Here is a 20,085-nt window from a genome sequence, read left to right on the forward strand (position 1 = left end):
CATAATGGGACAACTGGTGTGCAACAGTGTCATCTGCCGATGGAGTGGTTGGCAGACTGCGTTCTGTGGAAGAGCTGTAGCTTCTGCAGGAGGACAAGGAGGAGGAGGAGGAGGGGGTGCGAACGCCTACAGCCAACTGTTTCCTAGACCGTGGGCTAGGCACAACTGTCCCTAAATTGATGTCACCTGTGGACCCTGCATCCACCACATTCACCCAGTGTGCCGTGATGGACACATAACGTCCCTGGCCATGCCTACTGGTCCATGCATCTGTAGTCAGGTGCACCTTTGTACTCACAGATTGCCTGAGTGCATGGACGATGCGCTGTTTAACATGCTGGTGCAGGGCTGGGATGGCTTTTCTGGAAAAAAAGTGTCGACTGGGTAGCTCGTATCGTGGTTCAGCGTACTCCATCAGGGCTTTGAAAGCTTCGCTTTCAACTAACCGGTAGGGCATCATCTCTAACGAGATTAGTCTAGCTATGTGGGCGTTAAAACCCTGTGTACGCGGATGCGAGGATAAGTACTTCCTTTTTCTAACCAGAGTCTCATGTAGGGTGAGCTGGACTGGAGAGCTGGAGATCGTGGAACTTTCGGGTGTGCCGGTGTACATGGCAGACTGAGAGATGGTTGGAGACGGTATTGTTTCCGCCGGTGCCCTAGATGCAATATTTCCTCCTACAAAACTGGTGGTTCCCTGACCCTGACTGCTTTTGGCTGGCAAAGAAACCTGCACAGATACTGCCGGTGGTGCGGAAAATGGTGGCCTTACAGTGACGGAAGGGATGTTGCGTTGCTGACTAGCTTCATTGGCCGAGGGTGCTACAACCTTAAGGGACGTTTGGTAGTTAGTCCAGGCTTGAAAATGCATGGTGGTTAAGTGTCTATGCATGCAACTAGTATTTAGACTTTTCAGATTCTGACCTCTGCTTAAGCTAGTTGAACATTTTTAACAGATGACTTTGCGCTGATCAGTTGGATGTTGTTTAAAAAAATGCCAGACTGCACTCTTCCTAGACTCGGATCCCTTTTCAGGGATTGCAGACTGAGCTTTAACCGGATGGCCACGCTGTCCTCCAACAGGTTTTGGCTTTGACACGCGTTTTGGGCCAGATACGGGCCCGGCAGATGGAACCTGTTGCGATGTTGATGCCTGCTGCGGCCCCTCCTCCACCTCCGCTTCTGAACTACTGCCGCCTGCACCCTGTTCCCCCAATGGCTGCCAATCGGGGTCAATAACTGGGTCATCTATTACCTCCTCTTCGAGCTCGTGTGCAACTTCGTCTGTGTCACTGTGTCGGTCGGTGGTATAGCGTTCGTGGCGGGGCAACATAGTCTCATCAGGGTCTGATTGTGGATCTGTACCCTGAGAGGGCAATGTGGTGGTCTGAGTCAAAGGAGCAGCATAGTACTCTGGCTGTGGCTGTGCATCAGTGCACTCCATGTCAGAATCTACTTGTAATGGGCATGGCCTGTTAAATGTTTCACTTTCTAAGCCAGGGACGGTATGTGTAAAGAGCTCCATGGAGTGACCCGTTGTGTCGCCTGCTGCATCCTTCTCTCTTGTTGTAGTTTTTGCTGAGGAGGACAAGGAAGCGACTTGTCCCTGACCGTGAACATCCACAAGCGACGCGCTGCTTTTACATTTACCAGTTTCGGAAGAGGAGGCAAAAGAGCTAGAGGCTGAGTCTGCAATGTAAGCCAAAACTTGCTGTTGCTGCTCCGCCTTTAAAAGCGGTTTTCCTACTCCCAGAAAAGAGAGCGTTCGAGGCCTTGTGTAGCCTGACGACGAAACTGGCTCCACAGCTCCAGACTTAGGTGGAATATTTTTATCCCCACGACCACCTGATGCTCCACTACCACTACCATCATTACCAGCTGACAATGAACGCCCACGACGACCTCTTGCACCAGACTTCCTCATTGTTTTAAAATCTTAACCAAAGTAACTTTATTTGTTGCTGTCAAACAACTTACACGGTGAGCTATAACTTCAGTATGATTTCAATATCCCTTAACAGGTTGGTGAGACCACAAGGAAAATCAGGCACAATGTTACACACTCTGTTTTCTGTGGCACAAAATCACAGAGATGACACACACGCAGGACTGTCACTCAAGCACTAATGTCAATATTAATCTCCCACCTAATTTATTTATTTTTTTTTCTCAGGGAGACTTTAGAAACCAAATAATATTTAAAAAAAAACAAACAAAAAAAGGCTTTCTATGGCCCACAATTAGAGAGAGAGAGGTGGCACACCCAGGAGTCAAGACTGGCGCACAAGCTGAAAGGGCAATATTACTCTCCCACTGTTTTTTTAAGTTTTTTTTTTTTTGTTATTTTCAGGGAGACTTTAGAAACCAAATAATATTAAAAAAAACAAAAAAAAAAAATAGCCTTTCTATGGCCCACTGAATGAGAGAGAGAGGTGGCACACCCAGGAGTCAAGACTGGCACACAAGCTGAAAGGGCAATATTACTCTCCCACTGTTTTTTTAAGTTTTTTTTTTTGTTATTTTCAGGGAGACTTTAGAAACCAAATAATATTAAAAAAACCAAAAAAATAAATAGCCTTTCTATGGCCCACTGAATGAGAGAGAGAGGTGGCACACCCAGGAGTCAAGACTGGCACACAAGCTGAAAGGGCAATATTACTCTCCCACTGTTTTTTTATGTATTTTTTGTTTTTTAAGGGAGACTTTAGAAACCAAATAATATTAAAAAAAAAACAAAAAAAAAAAGGCTTTCTATGGCCCACAATTAGAGAGAGAGAGGTGGCACACCCAGGAGTCAAGACTGGCGCACAAGCTGAAAGGGCAATATTACTCTCCCACTCTTTTTTTAAGTTTTTTTTGTTTTTATTTTCAGGGAGACTTTAGAAACCAAATAATATTAAAAAAACCAAAAAAATAAATAGCCTTTCTATGGCCCACTGAATGAGAGAGAGAGGTGGCACACCCAGGAGTCAAGACTGGCACACAAGCTGAAAGGGCAATATTACTCTCCCACTGTTTTTTTAGGTATTTTTTTTTTTCAGGGAGACTTTAGAAACCAAATAATAAGAAAAAAAATAAATAAATAAATAGGCTTTCTATAGCCCACTGAATGAGAGATAGCACACACAGCAGTGGCACACAAGCCCTGACTGAGGCCAATATTTTTCTCCCACTGATTGATGTAGTGTTTTTGTGTTGAGGTAGATTTTAGAACACAAATCAAGGAAAAAAAAAAATAAATGCTTTCTATGGCCCACTGAATGAGAGAGAGGTGGCACACCCAGGAGTCAAGACTGGCACACAAGCTGAAAGGGCAATATTACTCTCCCACTGTTTTTTTATGTATTTTTTGTTTTTTAAGGGAGACTTTAGAAACCCAATAATATTTAAAAAAATAAATAAATAGGCTTTCTATGGCCCACTGAATGAGAGGGAGAGAGGTGGCACACCCAGGAGTCAAGACTGGCACACAAGCTGAAAGGGCAATATTACTCTCCCACTGTTTTTTTATGTTTTTTTTTTTTTCAGGGAGACTTTAGAAACCAAATAATATTAAAAAAACCAAAAAAAGAAATAGCCTTTCCATGGCCCACTGAATGAGAGAGAGAGGTGGCACACCCAGGAGTCAAGACTGGCACACAAGCTGAAAGGGCAATATTACTCTCCCACTGTTTTTTTATGTATTTTTTGTTTTTTAAGGGAGACTTTAGAAACCAAATAATATTAAAAAAAAAACAAAAAAAAAAAGGCTTTCTATGGCCCACAATTAGAGAGAGAGAGGTGGCACACCCAGGAGTCAAGACTGGCGCACAAGCTGAAAGGGCAATATTACTCTCCCACTGTTTTTTTAAGTTTTTTTTTTTTTATTTTCAGGGAGACTTTAGAAACCAAATAATATTAAAAAAACCAAAAAAATAAATAGCCTTTCTATGGCCCACTGAATGAGAGAGAGAGGTGGCACACCCAGGAGTCAAGACTGGCACACAAGCTGAAAGGGCAATATTACTCTCCCACTGTTTTTTTATGTTTTTTTTTTTTTTCAGGGAGACTTTAGAAACCAAATAATATTAAAAAAACCAAAAAAATAAATAGCCTTTCTATGGCCCACTGAATGAGAGAGAGAGGTGGCACACCCAGGAGTCAAGACTGGCACACAAGCTGAAAGGGCAATATTACTCTCCCACTGTTTTTTTTATGTATTTTTTGTTTTTTAAGGGAGACTTTAGAAACCAAATAATATAAAAAAAAACAAAACAAAAAAAGGCTTTCTATGGCCCACAATTAGAGAGAGAGAGGTGGCACACCCAGGAGTCAAGACTGGCGCACAAGCTGAAAGGGCAATATTACTCTCCCACTGTTTTTTTAAGTTTTTTTTTTTTATTTTCAGGGAGACTTTAGAAACCAAATAATATTAAAAAAACCAAAAAAATAAATAGCCTTTCTATGGCCCACTGAATGAGAGAGAGAGGTGACACACCCAGGAGTCAAGACTGGCACACAAGCTGAAAGGGCAATATTACTCTCCCACTGTTTTTTTATGTTTTTTTTTTTTCAGGGAGACTTTAGAAACCAAATAATATTAAAAAAACCAAAAAAATAAATAGCCTTTCTATGGCCCACTGAATGAGAGAGAGAGGTGGCACACCCAGGAGTCAAGACTGGCACACAAGCTGAAAGGGCAATATTACTCTCCCACTGTTTTTTTATGTATTTTTTGTTTTTTAAGGGAGACTTTAGAAACCAAATAATATTTAAAAAAAAACAAAAAAAAAAAGGCTTCTATGGCCCACAATTAGAGAGAGAGAGGTGGCACACCCAGGAGTCAAGACTGGCACACAAGCTGAAAGGGCAATATTACTCTCCCACTGTTTTTTTAAGTTTTTTTTTTTTTATTTTCAGGGAGACTTTAGAAACCAAATAATATTAAAAAAACCAAAAAAATAAATAGCCTTTCTATGGCCCACTGAATGAGAGAGAGAGGTGGCACACCCAGGAGTCAAGACTGGCACACAAGCTGAAAGGGCAATATTACTCTCCCACTGTTTTTTTATGTATTTTTTGTTTTTTAAGGGAGACTTTAGAAACCAAATAATATTAAAAAAAAACAAAAAAAAAAAGGCTTTCTATGGCCCACAATTAGAGAGAGAGAGGTGGCACACCCAGGAGTCAAGACTGGCGCACAAGCTGAAAGGGCAATATTACTCTCCCACTGTTTTTTTAAGTTTTTTTTTTTTTATTTTCAGGGAGACTTTAGAAACCAAATAATATTAAAAAAACCAAAAAAATAAATAGCCTTTCTATGGCCCACTGAATGAGAGAGAGAGGTGGCACACCCAGGAGTCAAGACTGGCACACAAGCTGAAAGGGCAATATTACTCTCCCACTGTTTTTTTATGTATTTTTTGTTTTTTAAGGGAGACTTTAGAAACCAAATAATATTAAAAAAAAAACAAAAAAAAAAAGGCTTTCTATGGCCCACAATTAGAGAGAGAGAGGTGGCACACCCAGGAGTCAAGACTGGCGCACAAGCTGAAAGGGCAATATTACTCTCCCACTGTTTTTTTAAGTTTTTTTTTTTTTATTTTCAGGGAGACTTTAGAAACCAAATAATATTAAAAAAACCAAAAAAATAAATAGCCTTTCTATGGCCCACTGAATGAGAGAGAGAGGTGGCACACCCAGGAGTCAAGACTGGCACACAAGCTGAAAGGGCAATATTACTCTCCCACTGTTTTTTTATGTTTTTTTTTTTTTTCAGGGAGACTTTAGAAACCAAATAATATTAAAAAAACCAAAAAAATAAATAGCCTTTCTATGGCCCACTGAATGAGAGAGAGAGGTGGCACACCCAGGAGTCAAGACTGGCACACAAGCTGAAAGGGCAATATTACTCTCCCACTGTTTTTTTATGTATTTTTTGTTTTTTAAGGGAGACTTTAGAAACCAAATAATATTAAAAAAAAAACAAAAAAAAAAAAGGCTTTCTATGGCCCACAATTAGAGAGAGAGAGGTGGCACACCCAGGAGTCAAGACTGGCGCACAAGCTGAAAGGGCAATATTACTCTCCCACTGTTTTTTTAAGTTTTTTTTTTGTTATTTTCAGGGAGACTTTAGAAACCAAATAATATTAAAAAAACCAAAAAAATAAATAGCCTTTCTATGGCCCACTGAATGAGAGAGAGAGGTGGCACACCCAGGAGTCAAGACTGGCACACAAGCTGAAAGGGCAATATTACTCTCCCACTGTTTTTTTATGTTTTTTTTTTTTCAGGGAGACTTTAGAAACCAAATAATATTAAAAAAACCAAAAAAATAAATAGCCTTTCTATGGCCCACTGAATGAGAGAGAGAGGTGGCACACCCAGGAGTCAAGACTGGCACACAAGCTGAAAGGGCAATGTTACTCTCCCACTGTTTTTTTATGTATTTTTTGTTTTTTAAGGGAGACTTTAGAAACCAAATAATATTTAAAAAAAAACAAACAAAAAAAGGCTTTCTATGGCCCACAATTAGAGAGAGAGAGGTGGCACACCCAGGAGTCAAGACTGGCGCACAAGCTGAAAGGGCAATATTACTCTCCCACTGTTTTTTTAAGTTTTTTTTTTATTATTTTCAGGGAGACTTTAGAAACCAAATAATATAAAAAAAAACCAAAAAAATAAATAGCCTTTCTATGGCCCACTGAATGAGAGAGAGAGGTGGCACACCCAGGAGTCAAGACTGGCACACAAGCTGAAAGGGCAATATTACTCTCCCACTGTTTTTTTATGTATTTTTTGTTTTTTAAGGGAGACTTTAGAAACCAAATAATATTAAAAAAAAAACAAAAAAAAAGGCTTTCTATGGCCCACAATTAGAGAGAGAGAGGTGGCACACCCAGGAGTCAAGACTGGCGCACAAGCTGAAAGGGCAATATTACTCTCCCACTGTTTTTTTAAGTTTTTTTTTTTTTTTTTCAGGGAGACTTTAGAAACCAAATAATATTAAAAAACCCAAAAAAATAAATAGCCTTTCTATGGCCCACTGAATGAGAGAGAGAGGTGGCACACCCAGGAGTCAAGACTGGCACACAAGCTGAAAGGGCAATATTACTCTCCCACTGTTTTTTTATTTATTTTTTGTTTTTTCAGGGAGACTTTAGAAACCAAATAATAAGAAAAAAAATAAATAAATAAATAGGCTTTCTATAGCCCACTGAATAAGAGATAGCACACACAGCAGTGGCACACAAGCCCTGACTGAGGCCAATATTTTTCTACCACTGATTGATGTAGTGTTTTTGTGTTGAGGTAGATTTTAGAACCCACATCAAGGAAAAAAATAAATAGGCTTTCTGTGGCCCACTGAGTGAGAGATGGCACACACAGGGATGGCACTGTAGCAGAAATGCCAATCTTAATCTCCCACAAAAAAAAAAAAAAAACAGGGACTGTCCTACAATTACTATCTCCCTGCAGTAATCTAAGCCAGGTATGGCAGGCAGCAATAGGAGTGGACTGATGCACAAATTAAATAAAAAGTGTGGACAAACAAAAAAGATAGCTGTGCAGAAAGGAACAAGAGGATATGTGCTTTGAAAAAAGCAGTTGGTTTCCACAGTGGCGTACACACAGCAATACAGCTATCACGGAGCCTTCTAGGGCAGCCCAATGAGCTACAGCGCTGAGGAAAAAAAAAAAAATAGCTTCCACAGTCCCTGCACACCGAAGGTGGTGTTGGACAGTGGAAATCGCTACAGCACAAGCGGTTTGGTGGTTAGTGGACCCTGCCTAACGCTCTCCCTGCTTCTGACGAAGCGGCAGCAACCTCTCCCTAAGCTCAGATCAGCAGCAGTAAGATGGCGGTCGGCGGGAACGCCCCTTTATAGCCCCTGTGACGCCGCAGACAGCAAGCCAATCACTGCAATGCCCTTCTCTAAGATGGTGGGGACCAGGATCTATGTCATCACGCTGCCCACACTCTGCGTTCACCTTCATTGGCTGAGAAATGGCGCTTTTCGCGTCATTGAAACGCGACTTTGGCGCGAAAGTCGCGTACCGCATGGCCGACAAGCACAGGGGTCGGATCGGGTTTCATGAGACGCCGACTTAGCCAAAAGTCGGCGACTTTTGAAAATGATCGACCCGTTTCGCTCAACCCTATTTATAACCTCTGAAGTAATGCAGCCAGCCAATCACAGCAATGCCACTACTAAAATGGCTATGGCATTACAGTAACTGGCAATCACTCCCCGCATGTTTGTTGGATGTGTAACAGGCACCAAATATGCGGGACCAGGTTTTGCGCTTCAAATCCGAGCACCAAGATACTCCAGTGATATCCGAGTATCGCCAAGCACGTTTGCTTATCCCTATTCCTAACAAAAAAAAACTGGTTCAAAAATTGTGCTGCAAAGAAGACATGAGGTAAATGTTATTTATTAACTATTTTGGGTAACATAACTCTGGTTTAAGGGCATAAAAATTAAAAGTTTGAAAATTGAAAAATTTTCCAAATTTTCACCAAATGTCCAATGTCATAGCGAACAAATTTTACCACCATCATGAAGTACAATATGTCACAAAAAACTGTCTCAGAATCAGTGGTATTGAAGCATTCCAGAGTTATTACCACATAAAGTGACACTTATCAGAATTGTAAAATGTGACCTGGTCTTGAAGGTGAAAATAAGTTTCGGGGGGTGAAGAGGTTAAAGAGCTTGAAAGGGGTTGGATACAATCCTACAATCCTCAGAGTGTTACACATCTTTTCTGTCCAATTATAGGCTTTGCAGTATTGAGATTCACAGCAAATCAATTTTCAGCTAATATAATTTAGGGGGAAAATTTGTTAATTCTGGCATAGTCAAATTTGAAATGTTTTAATCAGCTCTATATCCAAGAAGTATTGTTTCTCCTTGTGGAGATAGAGATTCTAAGCGTGCCGAGATGAGGAGACTTAAAGCCACAATCCTCCTCTGGGAAGTATGCTAATTATGCAAATATTGTCTCTTTAGAGAGGAAGAGAACTAGAACTCTAGTGCCACCTATTGGAAGGTGTTTTGTTTTATTTTTTGGACAATTTAGGGTGTAATATCTATATCACCCAACAAAATACTTACATCCATTGAGTGTACTCATATATCTGCTAACCTTTTCGGAGGGGTGCTATCTTGCCTAGGGATCCACTCTGTACATTAGTCTTATTGGTCTGTCTATGATTTTCAGGTCATCAACCACTAACTAAGACAGTGACCTACTGTTACATCTATTAGAGGCTTCACTACTCATGACCTCTGAATATTTAACTAAGCACACTCCAACTGTGCCCCGCTGTACCCCATAACTCTGCACTATCCAAAAAAAAAAAATTTTTTTCTTTTTTTCTCAAAAAACTTTTTTGAGGTAACTGTGGGGTACATGCTATTTAGTGTAATTATGCAGCAATGTCTGCAGTGTTTTTAGAATTTTTCGTTCACTTTTTTCTTTTTTCACTTTTTCACGTTTTTTGGTTAGTGTGACCTATTGGTCAATTTGTGTGTGTATGTCTGTGGGTACCTGGGTGTGGGTAGCAAGTAGGACCCTACTAGGGTGAGAAGGGACAGTCGACGGTGAGCGGGGGCGCCATATCGAATTCTAGGGTGCCAACCTCCGCTGGTAGGTAGGTTTAAGACACTTTAGGGCCACCTACAGGGACTGTGTCAGGCATATTTGCTAATTTCTCCCTATTTTTCTAGCTTACCCAACCCAGTTGGCTGATGTTGATTGCATACAATTGAGTTTTATTTATTGGAATTTTAGATAAGTTAATAGTAATAAAATATCGTTTTAAAGGATAGTACGTTTTTTCTGGTTATTCAAGGCAATCCTACAAGTCAATGTTGACCCTTTAACGAGCCTTGTCACATGACTTAGAATAATAGCCAAACCAAATTGAAATTCTGGTTTGGCTATTATCCTAAGTCATGTGACAAGGCTCGTTAAAGGGTCAACATTGACTTGTAGGATTGCTACTTCCAATAGGGGGCACTAGAGTTCTAGTTCTCTTCCTCTCTAAAAAGACAATTGGCATAATCAGCTCTATTAATTAAACTTGTCATAAAAGGGTTAGATAATTCTGAAACTGCAGTAGTCATTAAGGCTATGCTCCCATTTAGTTTAAATGTTAATTTTTATGGGGGGTTTTTGTACAACTTTTAACAATTCAAGCAAAGTAGATGTGATTTCTTGATAACTCATGACCACTGTTCATTTAAAATCACTTTTGAACTGTGCAGGAAAATTTAATAACCTTTTTGGATATTAATCCATCATTTATATATGACGTTGGAATGTCTTCCAACAGAGGGAAGAGGAGAGGGAAAAGAAAATTACAGAGCAAAGGACAGCGATTACTTGGTGTTTTCAATTATAGTGGGGTGAACCCGAATGGAAAAGTTTGAGGTCCGTACCAGCACCTATTGTCCGTGCACAGACCGCAAACTGTTGTGAATTCTGCTCTTGGTTTCCCTCCGGTGTTTGTTGGTGGTATTGCAGTTGTCTCTGGCTTGCAATCCTGGTCAGGTGTTCCTGCTGATTGCAGGCTTGACAGGTATTTAGGGTTGCAGGATTCATTAGTCCATGCCAGTTGTCCATTGTTCTGGGAGGTTTAGGATCTCTTTCTGGTCTTCCTGCCCTGCTGCCAAATCAGCAAAGATAAGTGTCTGGTTTTTGTTTCTGTTGCACACATGCTGTGTGCTTACTATTTAGTGCTATTCATTTTGTCTTTTCTTGTTCAGCTTGGACTGTGTCAGGATTTTTAAGTTGGATTCTTAGGAGATGCAGATATACGCTCCATGTCTTTAGTTAGATGGTGGAATTCTTGTATTTTCTGCTGTGGATATTTTTAGGGTTTTATACTGACAGCTTAGTATTCTGTCCTATCCTTTCCTATTTAGCTAGAGTGGCCTCTTTTGCTAAATCCTGTTTCCTACCTGCGTATGTCTTTCCTCTAATACTCACCGTCAATATTCGTGGGGGGCTGTCTATCCTTTGGGGTTCTGCTCTGAGGCAAGATAGTATTCCCATTTCCATATATAGGGGTATTTAGTCCTCCGGCTGTGTCGAGGTGTCTAGGATTGGTAGGTACGCCCCACGGCTACTTCTAGTTGCGGTGTCAGTTTAGGGATTGCGGTCAGTACAGGTTCCACCTACTCCTGAGAAAGTCTCATGCGGCTCCAAGGTCACCGGATCATAACAGCGAACACTGAGCTCTCCCAGAATTCCTTGTTACTGTTTGAGTTCAGCAGCCTGAACAAAGCTTGCTGAAAAGCTGCAGCCATTTCTCGGGTGGTTGAGGGCAGGTGTTTTTAGTGTGGGAGGGGGCCAATATCCATGGCCCTTTTCTAGACTATTAATATCAGCCCGCAGCTGTCTGTTTAGGTTTTGATGGTTATTAAATATAGGGGGAACCCACATTTTTAGGGTGTTCCCTCATTTTAATAACCAGTAAAGGCTACTCAGACAGCTGTGAGCTGATATTATTAGTCAGTGAAGCTTCATGGATATTGAGCCCTTCCCTGAAAATGAACACCAGAACCCAGTTGTCGGCTTCCCTCAGCTAAGTAGGAACACTAGGGAGAACCCCATGCATTTTTTTATTTATTTAAATAACTAATAAAAAAAACTGTGTAAGGTACCCAACCATTTTTGATAACCAGCCAAGGGAAAGCAGATAGCTGTTAGTAAAATGGGGGGACCTCTCTTACCCATTTATTAGGATAAAAATAAAAATTCAAAGTTGTACTCACCTGCCCACCTATATTCCATGGATGCCTATGTCCCACGATGAGCTCCTGCTCAGCTACATCTGGTTGTATTGCTGAGTGGTGACAAACGTTACTGCTCCGCCTAGCAACCTGCTCATACTGAGCTGAATGTGAGAACATGGTTGCGTGTGACCGGCAATAACCTTAATGACATCACCACTGGTCATACGCAGCTGCAGCTGAGCTCAGCAATATAATCAGATGTAGCAGATTTGGAGCTCCTCAGGGGACATTTGAATTATTAGCGGAAAGGTGAGTATAACTTTGTTTATTTCAAGTAAAGGACTTTTCTCTGTGCGTTTACTTCAATTAACTGATAGATGCATCTCCATTACTAACCCATGGGCTTTATATCAGCTGACATTACAAAGCTAACATCAACCCCAAAAATATTTTTCCACTTGGCACTGCACCAGAGCAAGTGGGAAGAGCCAGACAAAGCACCAGAATTTGCACATCTAATGGATGCGCCTTTTCTGGGGTGGCTGTGGGCTGCTATTTTTAGGTTGAGGAAAGCTGATATCCAGTGCACCTTCCCATTCTGAGAATACCACCCCCCAGCTGTCTGCTTTAGCTTGGCTCGTTATCAAAAATGGGGAGGAGCCTGAGCCGTTTTTTAAAATTATGTATTGAATAATATTAATAATAATTAATATTGAAATAATTTAAAAAAACAGCATGAGGGCCCCTCTATTTTTGATAACCAGCCAAGATAAAGCTGACAGTTGAGGGTCCATTTCTTTCATTTATTTATTAGTTTATTTGACAGGTGCTGGCTGGTGAATACTTTCATCAGCCGAAGCCTGCTCTCACTGCTATCAGGAAGATCAGGCATATGGTGATGAGAGTTGTACTCATCAGCCATAGCCTGTGACTGGCAGTAGCCTTTTCACCACCAGTCTCAGTGCTGGCTCTCATGCTATCTTCTGTGTCACAGGGTGGGAACCGCAGTGCTTTGCAGGCAGTAACATGTAAGGTTACCTCCGACCTGAGCAGTTGTTTCTCGTGCTGTCCCTCAGATGACAGCCTGGGAAATGAAAATATTCGGGCCCCCCTTTCATCTGAATTGGGTTCAGGTTTGAGTTCGGGTTGCGTTTTGGTAACTGAAACAAACTTTTTTAAAAGTTCAGCTGAACACGATGGATCCGAACATCCATGGGTCCGCCCATCACTATTTTCAATACATTCATTTAACCCTTCAGGGGTTAATGTGATCATTTTTTTATATTCAGTTCACTACCTTTTCCAGGATTATTCATGTTTGTCTAAAACTCTCATTTAATTGTGTTTTATATGTGTTGCCTCCGCATGCGTCATTTTGACGCTGCGCTGACCGCAACAAAATGCAACATGTTGAATTCAATGCAGGTCAGCGCAGCATCAAAATGACACATGCGGGGGCACCGCATACATTCACATGGCCTGCGTACCCAATGTTAAAGATAGGGTACGCAGGACGCATGCCGACGTAGGCGGAGCTGAAGGAAGAGGTGTGGCAGTGGGTGGGGCTTAACAGAGGAAGTACGCAGCTTTCCGCAAAGCCCTCATCTGCAAATGTGAAACCAGCCTAAGATGAATATTGTGTATTTTGATGCAAAGACTTACAGAGAAAAAAAAGATTTGCAACTTCTAGGGAAAATGGCCTAAAAGTGACATTTTGAGTTCAATCTGGAGAAACCACTAGTTATATTAGTTGTATTTATTAATGTATATTTGATTAGTTTATAGGAAATAGTTTGTAAATTTTACTAACAAACCTAATTTTCAGTGGGACTTGAATCATTTTGATTGCAACTGTAAATGTAGTGCAAGTCATGAAAGACAAATGAGATGTTTGTGAGACATTTAGCTTATAAAGAATAAACATGTGTTGTATATCACTGGGGTTATTTCAAGAGCTTGCTATTTCTATAGTAAACAAATATTAATGATGTATATAGTCAGTTCCTAAGGGTATGTTCCCACAGTCAGTAAATGCGGAGGATTGGATGCTGAGTACATCCGCAGCATCCAACCCGCAGCGTCCAGATGTTACAGCACAGTGGATGGGATTTTAAGAAATCCCATGTCCACTATGCGTGCTGAGATGCCTACGGATAACTCGCTGAGACGGACATGCGGCGCGTCTTTCCAGACCGCAGCATGTCAATTTATCTTGCGGAGATGCGAGTCTCTGTAAGATAAATTTCACCCCTACAATGTATTGGATGCAGTGATTCCACATGGTTCAATGAACACATGTGGATTCACCTGCATTCAAAATCCAGCAGCGCTTTGGACAGAGCGGACACGTGCTGCGTCCAAAGCACTGCCAATTACTGGGCGTGGGGACGTAGCCTCACATATCCCTAGTGGAATGTGAAAGCAGACAACATTTTATGGCCCCTTAATATATGTCTAATAGGAATTATAATTAAAGACTATGTGAGGCAGGACATATTTAATACTGAAGCTAAAAATTGTATGGACAGTTTGGTGAATCTGTGCTGAAATGAAACAAATTACACAGCTGAAATTTTGCTGGTGGGTTGGCATTATATATGGAAAAAAGGCATTTACAGAAGTGCTACTTTAAACTTAAAGGGAATCTGTCAGCAGGTTTTTGATATGTAATCTGAAGAGAGAAAGAGACAGGGCTGAAACACTGAATTCGGTGATATGCCATTTATTAACACGTGTGCTGTTGTTTACTTACAATTAATGTTTTATCACTAGGACTTTATCATTGCTAGGTCTGGTGCTCACACAACTACTTGTCTGACTCCTCCCCCTCCTGTAATAAGCAGCTTACTGTCAATAGACAATATACATAGAGAGACGCTGTGGGTGGGCGCAGCTGTGGTGTGGGCGGTTTTAACTCTGCTTCATGCTGCATTTAAGAACTCAGATTGTGTCACATCTGCTACACTCATTAAACTTAGTGATACAACTCTGAAAAAAATGGTCTCTTTTCCTACGTTATGCTGTTCTCAGATGAAGTAGCAAAATCTTTCTGACAGATTCCCTTTAAGAAAAGCACTGGTGAGTGGAGTTGAGCAGATCATTTGAAATTCAAATTTGACAGCTTTGCTTAATCTGAAGAATGAAAATCAACAATTAAATTTGCCATGAATTAGAATACTGATGAGCCTTTAATTGACAGCAAAATTTGTGTTTAACAATGGGTTCTCCTAGGAGTGCATTGTACCTATTTTGAGCTCTCTACTGCAAACACAGCCTTATTAATGTCCAAGTGACCTTTATCTATCTGGCTATGGGAAAACTGTTGATAACCTGGTGTAACCAACAGCATTATTTGCATGGCGTGTAAGGGTGTAATACTGGACTACTATCACAAGGAAGTGGGAAGAGAAAAAAAAATTACATCTCGCAGTTTGAGATAGACCTTTGTTGTTGTTTGTATTATAGAGATTTTTCTTTCAGTATTAAAAACAAATGTATGACATGTCCATCTCACAAAGCAGAAATACCACTTTGTGTGAAACACAAGCCTTGGTTGCAGGATTTTGATTTAAGTAGTGTATAAGAGGGTGGTCTCGTCAAACTCAAATCTGACAGGTGCCCCACCCCTATCAAGATGTATCAAAAGGGTGTAACCCCTCCCCGCCCTGTCAGCCAGCTGTCCCTCCGGCTGGCTGTCAGCTCTTGATAACAGACTTTTGATAACAGCTGGCTGCCAGCTTTTGATATAGTTAGACATTGTTAATTTGCTCCAGTGATTATTATCCCAGTATTTGTTATATATTAGATTTTGCTATTGTTAATTTGATACAGCGATTGCATTCTGTAATCAGGTCAGTGTGTTTTTTTTTTATTACCAATGGTATGTCGTGTTTCGTTTATAACAATAGCTTCATTATATGGGCACATTATCTCATTTACACAGAGCCCTTATCTATTCCTTACTTAACTACAAACAGCTGTAGCCCTGCAAGAGCTGCGAGATTAACACAAACAGTTGTTTGTGGCTTCTATAATATCTTATTGCCACATCACTCTAACACTGGGCATTATATGAGAATTACACTATCATACAATATTGAGGTTTAGCTAACATTACAGTCTGATACATACTTTAATAAAGGCTTTTAAAACTCATATATTAGTGTTGAGCGATACCGTCCGATACTTGAAAGTATCGGTATCGGATAGTATCGGCCGATACCCGAAAAGTATCGGATATCGCCGATACCGATACCCGATACCAATACAAGTCAATGGGACACCAAGTATCGGAAGGTATCCTGATGGTTCCCAGGGTCTGAAGGAGAGGAAACTCTCCTTCAGGCCCTGGGATCCATATTAATGTGTAAAATAAAGAATTAAAATAAAAAATATTGATATACTCACCTCTCCGGAGGCCCCTGCACCTTACCGCTGTTAACCGGCAGCCTGCTTTGCTTAAAATGAGCGCGTTCAGCACCTTCCATGACGTCACGGCTTCTGATTGGTCGCGTGCCGCTCATGTGACCGCCACGCGACCAATCACAAGCCGCGACGTCATTCTCAGGTCCTAAATTCCTAGAATGAGGAGTTTAGGGCCTGAGAATGACGTCGCGGCTTGTGATTGGTCGCGTGGCGATCACATGAGCGGCACGCGACCAATCAGAAGCCGTGACGTCATGGAAGGTGCTGAATGCGCTCATTTTAAGCAAAGCAGGCTGCCGGTTTTTACCAGGGCACGTCAGAGGGTGAGTATATCCCTATTTTTTATTTTAATTCTTTATTTTTTACATGGATATGGATCCCAGGGCCTGAAGGAGAGTTTCCTCTCCTTCAGACCCTGGGAACCATACACTGGGAACTTCCGATTCCGATTCCCGATACCACAAAAGTATCGGATCTCGGTATCGGAATTCCGATACCGCAAGTATCGGTCGATACCCGATACTTGCGGTATCGGAATGCTCAACGCTAAGAATTATACTATCATGCAATGTTGAGAATTAGCTAACATTAACATTGCAGAGTGTCACTGTGGCTAGCTGGCCACATTGCTGTATCACTCTAACACTGGTCATTATCTGTACAGGTTGGGGCGTTATCACATTCTAGCTAGCTAAGTGAGTTGAACGAGTCTGATACTATAACTGCTAGCAGTTGCTAAAATATACATTAACTAAATGCTAGAGTTTCTGTAACAGAAACTAGTGACCATTAACTAGATGCTAGCAGATGTTAGCGAGCAGTGTGAAGCTGATAGACAAGAACATTTTTTATTAAATTGAGAATTTATTGTTGTAAAATAAATAATAGACAAGAACATTTTTGATTAAATTGATAAAGCGATAATGTCAGGTGTTGGACATGCATTTATCAGTAGTGTTGAGCATTCCGATACCGCAAGTATCGGGTATCGGCCGATACTTGCGGGTATCGGAATTCCGATACCGAGATCCGATACTTTTGTGGTATCGGGTATCGGTATCGAAACAACAATAATGTGTAAAAGAAAGAATTAAAATAAAAAATATTGCTATACTCACCTCTCCGACGCAGCCTGGACCTTACCGAGGGAACCGGCAGCGTTCTTTGCTTAAAATGCGCGCGTTTACTTCCTTCCGTGACGTCACGGCTTGTGATTGGTCGCGTGCCGCCCATGTGGCCGCGACGCGACCAATCACAGCAAGCCGTGACGTAATTTTCAGGTCCTGAATGCCTAATTCTAGGCATTCAGGATTTTAAAATTACGTTCCAGCTTGTGATTGGTCGTGTCGCGGTCACATGGGCGACGCGACCAATCACAACCCGTGACGTCACGGGAGGCAGGAAACGCGCGCATTTTAAAATTACGTCACGGCTTGTGATTGGTTGCGTGCCGCCCATGTGACCGCGACGAGACCAATCACAGCAAGCCGTGACGTAATTTCAGGTCCTGAATGCAGAATTAGGCATACAGGACCTGAAATTACGTCACGGCTTGCTGTGATTGGTCGCGTCGCGGTCACATGGGCGGCACGCAACCAATCACAAGCCGTGACGTAATTTTAAAATGCGCGCGTTTCCTGCCTCCCGTGACGTCACGGCTTGTGATTGGTCGCGTCGCCCATGTGACCGCAACGCGACCAATCACAAGCCGGAACGTAATTTTAAAATCCTGAATGCCTAGAATTAGGCATTCAGGACCTGAAAATTACATCACGGCTTGCTGTGATTGGTCGCGTCGCGGCCACATGGGCGGCACGCGACCAATCACAAGCCGTGACGTCATGGAAGGAAGTAAACGCGCGCATTTTAAGCAAAGAACGCTGCCGGTTCCCTCGGTGAGGTCCAGGCTGCGTCGGAGAGGTGAGTATAGCAATATTTTTTATTTTAATTCTTTATTTTACACATTAATATGGATCCCAGGGCCTGAAGGAGAGTTTCCTCTCCTTCAGACCCTGGGAACCATCAGGGATACCGTCCGATACTTGAGTCCCATTGACTTGTATTGGTATCGGGTATCGGTATCGGATTAGATCCGATATTTTGCCGGTATCGGCCGATACTTTCCGATACCGATACTTTCAAGTATCGGACGGTATCGCTCAACACTATTTTTGAGTCTTTCATACGTATCACTGTGTTGATCCTTTTCAGCTCATCACCCTGGCCTCGATGTGTATGGCAATGTTCCTGGTTTATAACACATTCTCACGGGTATGTTATGTATATTTTGTGCTTTGCATCATTATTTGATACTGTAATTCTCATTTTATATGAGATTTATAACACATTCTCATTTTTATATGAGATTTATAACACATTCTCACGGGTATATTATGTATATTTTGTGTTTTGCATCATTATTTGATACTGTAATTCTCATTTTATATGAGATTTATAACACATTCTCACAGGTATATTGTATATATTTTGTATTTTGCATAATTATTTGATACTGTAATTCTCATTTTATATGAGATTTATAACACATTCTCATTTTTATATAAGTTTTATAACACATTCTCACGGGTATATTATGTATATTTTGTGTTTTGCATCATTATTTGACACTGTAATTCTCATTTTATATGAAATTTATAACACATTCTCATTTTTATGAGTTTTATAACACATCACACGCATTTTACAGGCATATTATGTTTATTCTGTGTTTTTGCAGCATTATTTGTTTCAAATTTACAAATCTAAAATGGTCTGTATGTATATGCGCGTTGAAATTACGGGGCGGCCTTTGATGATGATAAAAATGCTGTAAAACGTCTGAACGATCTACGACATTTCATTATTAGTTAATTTTTCAACCAATAGCCAACCAGGCTTAGTCACATGGATTTAGATTTATTTAAATTCACAGGTGGGGTGTATGTACACATGCATGATTTAGTTTAAAAGCATATAGTTTAGCGATAATGTCAGGAGTTGGACAGGCATTTATCAGTCTTTCATACGTATCACAGAAAGATTTTAGTTTGATCTGTGCGAGTTTGATATGGACGTACTGAGCAGACATGGCAATAAAGATTTTGATGTGTTCATCATTCCACACAGGGCTCCCCGTGTAAGATGAATGTTCAGCAACAGGCTGTTTTTTACTTACGCAACGCCGCGACACTGAGCGTTTCTTTAGAGGTAGTACATTGTCAAAATCGCTGGAAGATCCTGCAAGAGCAGAATCTGCAGATTGTACAGCCTGACACACCCGTATATTGAACGGAACTGTGGGTGACCACATACCCTCGGAGAGCTGTTCAATTTCTCTGTTTTCAGAAGTAACTTGTGGGGTGCTGACTGTGCTATTGGCCTCCGGAGTTATACAGGGACTGGCGATCTGCGATGCAAATCGCTTTCTTGAAACATTCTTAGATTTTTGACGTGAAATCTTGGGGCTTGGATTCCCTGAGTGTTTGGGTGCAGTGTAGCTTTCCTCACGATCTACAACACAGATGGGTGAAAGAGGCGTTGTTCTCACAGACGCATTAGCTCTTTGTGGCTGATTCTGCGCAGATCCGTAATTACACCGCTGCAAATCTCGTGGTTGAAGATCCGGCGTATCTAAAAGAAAAGATGCAAGTGTCTGTTACTCGCGAAATCGGTGTAAAATTGGAAAAGCTACATGCCGACACTTATGAAATACCGAGGCTAAGACAAATATGGGTAAAATAAATATATTTTTATTAACAATAACAGTACATAAAAACATATAAAAAGACAAGGGAATTCCAAAAATACGAAATAACCAATGATCACATTAATGTAGGTATCCAAAATGTCATAGGACTACGCAGATATCAGAAATAATATAAATTAGTACATCATGTGTTTTTCCACCGTGGTTAAAGTATATTACAAATAT

The sequence above is a fragment of the Ranitomeya variabilis genome, chromosome 6 (genome assembly GCF_051348905.1).
Source record: "Ranitomeya variabilis isolate aRanVar5 chromosome 6, aRanVar5.hap1, whole genome shotgun sequence".
Classification (NCBI taxonomy): domain Eukaryota; kingdom Metazoa; phylum Chordata; class Amphibia; order Anura; family Dendrobatidae; genus Ranitomeya; species Ranitomeya variabilis.